General features: G+C 34.2%; 1 pseudogene; it reads left to right on the top strand.

The window, feature by feature from the left end:
• The first annotated feature begins 1,620 nt into the window (after window positions 1–1,620).
• LOC148215132 (uncharacterized) lies at window positions 1,621–3,501 on the top strand (annotated as a pseudogene).
• Window positions 3,502–3,758: the final 257 nt, after the last annotated feature.

Here is a 3,758-nt window from a genome sequence, read left to right as displayed (position 1 = left end):
CTAGAACTACCTGGAAATAACAGAGTTTGAACCTAAAACTGTTTGCATGCAATTAATGCACTCTGATTTAGATGAGACCTAGTCACAAACTTAAGGCTGAGTTAAAGCCTTAAATATTAAAACTGCCCCATAATTCATTCAAACATAGTATATTCCTCAGAGGCTTCCCTCCCCTTCATTTTATACTTCATAAATTGAATTAAATTCTCTGAATTGATTTACCCTTGTTAATAATCCCAGAAATGTTGCTATCTTTCAAAGTATTTTAGTAACCTGCTATGGACTGACAGGAGGGGAGATAGCTGCATTTATACACTGGGAGTGAAGAAGTATTTTCTTCTCTAAGCATCTCAATTCATTATGGCTACCAGGTCCAGGTGGCAAAAATTCACTGAATGCCAGATGGCAGCATAGATGTTGCCATCTAATGATTTGGTGGGTTTTTGAAGCCAAGTTCTCTAAATCCTATCTCTACCCAGTCCTCAGGACACTAGTATATAAAGAGAGAGCATCAAAAGGCAGAGAGTTGTAGAAGTGCTTGTACAGGGTTAATGATCACTTATATTTACTTGAACATCCTGGACTTAGTAAGGTTTCTGGAATAATGCTGATCTATGAAGGTCTTGGTGATTCCTGCCATAGAACTCCTAGCTGCATAGAACTCCTTGCTGCTTCTACAAATGTAGTCTGCTGATGAGTCTACTTAAATTGCAGAATTTGAGACCCTGAGATAATCCTGAGGATTCACTGCAGTCAGATAAGTACAACCTTTGGTTGTATTTTGATTGTTTGCTCTTTAGGATAGGAAACTATATTTGATAATATTATATAAAGTGTCCATGCATTGATGATACAAAGAAATGACACTTTAGAAATCACAAACAACTTCAAAGTCATATCACATTTAGCATTTTTAGTAAATGGATCATCATAATCACTACCAACACCACCACTTATAAAGCTAAAATAGGAAAGAGGTTCTTAGCCTTTGCCTATTCCAAGTTTGCTATCCTATAATACTGTCCTAGGAGTAAATGTCGTCAAATTATTTCTGACCAATGCATAGGATGGACTATGATTAATTTATTTACTGGTTTTAAAGTGTCCTTTAGATATCTTCATTAAAAAAATCCATCACATTTCATTCAAATGTAAAGCAATCAGCTTGTCTTCTTGGATGATCAGGTATCTGCTTCACAGAGGATAAATACAAATCTTTTCATTAAGACTGCTAATCTGTGGTTAATTTTCCCCAATTCTTTTGCTGCTTTCCCAACAGGTGTTCTGATTTATTTTGAAATCCTAAGTTGAATTTAGCTAATATGCTGCTCTTTTACCTTCAGTGGATTTAATTGCACAGTGCAGTGTAAAAAACATTATAACATTACCATAAGAGAGCCAGCAAAATCAGCAATTTCAATCAGACCAGAGGCAATTCTACCAAAGTATAAATGGCAATAGAAATTCTGAAAATGGAAAACCAAACAAAAAGAAAACAATCCAGTTTTGGAAAGATCCATGGGAAACTCAAAAAGACATAATAAAAATGCTGAATGGATAAAAGAATTTGAAGATAAATTTAGTAAAAATCAAATGGAAGAACTAATAATAACAGCAGAGATGGTTAAAAATCAAGTGAAAAGGATTAAAAACTGGACATCTCCTGGAAATGATAAATTGCATGGCTTTTGGCTCATATATCTGACTAGTTTACATCCAATTATAGCTAAACAGCTTAATGAAGTATTGCATAAAGGAGATGTCAGCGACTGGTTAATAACTGGCAAAACTTATTTGATTCAAAAAGACTCAGTGAAAGGGGCAACATCAGGAAACTATAGGCCAATAACCTGGTTGCCTACAATGTTTAAATTACTCACCGGCATAATAGGGGACAACACTGAAGATTATTTGGAAGAAAATAACATCCTTCCAATAGAACAGAAAGGAAATAAAAGGAAAACCAGAGGAATAAAAGACCAACTTCTGATTGATAAAATGGTTTTGGAGAATTGCAAAAGCCAAAAAACCAATTTACATATGGTCTGGATTGATTATAAAAAGGGATTTGATTCATTACCACATAGTTGGATCATCAAATGTTTGGAAACAATTGGTGTCAGTAAAACATTAGAATGCTTATAGAAAATATAATGAAGCAGTGGAAAACAGAATTGGTGGTTGGAAATGAAAAATACGGGCTTGTCAACATTAGGAGAGGCATCTTCCATTGCCTTCCATTGATTCATTATCACCCTTATTATTTGTCATTGCTATGATCCCACTTTCAGTAATTTTGAAGAAAACAATTTTTGGCTATCAAACAGCAAAAAATGCTAATAAAATCTCACATTTGTTTTATGTGGATCATCTGAAGCTTTATGAAAAACCAGAAGTTGAAATCCAGTCATTGACAAATACTGTAAGAATTTTTAGCACAGATATAGCAATGGAATTTGGCCTAGAGAAATGTGCTACAGGAGCAATAAATTGGGGTAAAATCACAAACAGTAATGGAATTGAAATGCTGAATGGCCAAACCATCAGGAGCCATCAGGATGAAGCCTACAAGTATCTGGGCATTTTACAGTTGGATAACATCAAGCATGGACAAGTTAAAAATGTGATTAGTACAGAATATATCCAAAGAGTGAGAAAATTGCTAAAGACAAAATTGAACAGGAGAATCACCATCAAAGCCATCAATACCTGGGCCATACCTGTTATATGATACACTGCTGGAATTATTAACTGGACACAAGCTGAGCTGGACAATTTGGACCAAAAAATCAAGAAAACATGACTATTCACTATGTATTACATTCCTGGCCACCATCTAGCTATCATCCCTTCTAGCTACCATTATTTCTAGCTACCATCACTTCTTGGAAGATATTTATTATTTATTTAGGACTAATTGTTATATTGTATTTTAATTAATATTTACCATTTCTGTAAACTGCCCAGAGTTGTTTTCTACTGAGATGGGCGGTGACAAATTTGATATATAAATAAAATACATAAATATAAATAAATATTGATAGATTATACCTGCCCCACAGAAATGGAGGCAGATGCTTATTTCAAGTTAAACAAACTGTTGAAGAAGAAAAGCATACATTGGCTGGTTATGTAAAAGACAGCCAAGAACAAGCACTGATGCAAGTTAAAAGTTGAAACTTACTGAAGGTACAGGAAACAAAACATGAATATTGAAATAATGTAATAAAAACATGAACAGACTGCTGGCAGGGAAAAGCATTACATGATCAATTTCTACAGGGGAAAGTAGATAAAGATAAAACCTGGCAATGGCTTACAACTGAAACATTAAAAAAAGAAACTGAAGGCTTGATTTTGGCTGCTCAAGAGCAAGCTATTCAAACTAATCCAATCAAGGCCAGAACTGAAAAATCATCAAATGATTCAAAGTGCAGATTGTGCAAAGAAGCAGAATAAACAGTAGATCATATACTCAGGTTGTGCAATAAGATCGCATAAACTGACTATAAACAACAACATAATATAGTCACCAAAATGATTCTCTGAACATCTGTAAAAATTATCATGTGGTGGGAACATATAGTTGAAAAAGTAATAAAAAATGAGCAGGTTAACATATTGCGGGATTTCTGAATACAAACTGATAAAGTCTTGGCTCATAACACCAGATTTAACTATGGTTGAAAAGAAGAGAGTGTGGATAATTGATGTGGCAATAGCAGGGGATAGTAGAATAGAAGTCAAAGAATTGAAGA

Source organism: Python bivittatus, unplaced genomic scaffold, assembly GCF_059951505.1.
Source record: "Python bivittatus isolate LINGU-HERP-01145 unplaced genomic scaffold, Pbiv_v1 ctg000350_np1212, whole genome shotgun sequence".
Classification (NCBI taxonomy): domain Eukaryota; kingdom Metazoa; phylum Chordata; class Lepidosauria; order Squamata; family Pythonidae; genus Python; species Python bivittatus.
Note: the sequence above shows the minus strand (reverse complement) of the source record. Positions and strands in the feature narration are given on the sequence as shown.